The sequence below is a fragment of the Nematolebias whitei genome, unplaced genomic scaffold (assembly GCF_014905685.2).
Source record: "Nematolebias whitei isolate Nwh7 unplaced genomic scaffold, NemWhi1 Nwh_scaf_11003, whole genome shotgun sequence".
In the NCBI taxonomy this organism is placed as follows: Eukaryota; Metazoa; Chordata; class Actinopteri; order Cyprinodontiformes; family Rivulidae; genus Nematolebias; species Nematolebias whitei.
The window spans coordinates 1-1,036 of NW_023629548.1; the positions used below are offsets into that span (position 1 = coordinate 1).

Sequence of the window (1,036 nt, forward strand, 5' to 3'; positions counted from 1 at the left end):
GTCAGCAGCTTTCAGCTTTTATTTTCCTGCTTTCAGCAAATGTCAGCTGTTCAAATTCAGCTCACATTTAACCATGAAACCGTTTCAGCTGGTTTCAGCTTCTTCAGCAGCTTTCTGCAGAAATAATTTAGCAACGAGCGTTCACGCTGAATTTTTGACAGGAAATGACGTTTGTCTAGTTTACTTGAATTTCTGTAGAAGAAAAAACACTAAAGTCTGTTTGAAGTTTGATGAATTTCACAGTTTGAACAAATCGATCGATCTGACGTGTTTATTTATAAAAACTGGATGTTTTGGAGGAATAAACACCCGCTCCTTAAGAGCCGAACCTGGAACCACAGACCTGTATCCATCTGAGAGACTCAGAGGTCGGGGTTAAGTGGCTTAAGAAACAAATCTCAAACATTCCTCTGAAAATGTTCAGCTGCTGAGCTGACAATAAGTGGAATAAATCAGCCGAAGACCAAAAGCAACGTTTAGAAGATGTATCTGGAGCAGTGCTGATGGAGACGAGTTCAACAGATTACAAGACCGTTGTCCTAACTTGAGCTTCCTCTTAAAAAAACCCTTGAGCCAGTTTTAAAAGAGGTCATGTTCCCTGACCGGGAATCGAACCCGGGCCGCGGCGGTGAGAGCGCCGAATCCTAGCCACTAGACCACCAGGGAGGGCTGCAGCTGCCCTCAGACAGACGCTTGTTGTAGGAGATGTTCCGTCCTGACAGACTTCTGCTGCACATTTCAACACATTAAAGACGTTTATTTTTAGACACAACCAACAAAGTTCTAAAGCAGGACCAGGAACTGAACGATGGCACCACAAGGTTTGGTTGATTGGACTGAAACAGAGTGAAGAAGCAGCCGAAGTTCAAAGAAAACCCTTTAAAGACCTTCACAAGGTCCAGAGACCTGTTGATTTACCACAGATCAATCAGGAGAGTTAAAACAAACAGAATAGTAGCTAAAAAAAAGGCAGAACAGTAGCTAAACCCTTTAAAACACAAGATAGAAAATCTGAACAGTAGCCAAAGCCTTCCAA

The 1,036-nt window shown here is 42.7% G+C and overlaps 1 non-coding gene across 1 annotated transcript; it reads right to left on the reverse strand.

The window, feature by feature from the left end:
• Positions 1-594: 594 nt before the first annotated feature.
• Positions 595-666, reverse strand: trnae-cuc. The gene has a single exon. It is a non-coding gene; the product is annotated as a tRNA-Glu (tRNA).
• Positions 667-1,036: the final 370 nt, after the last annotated feature.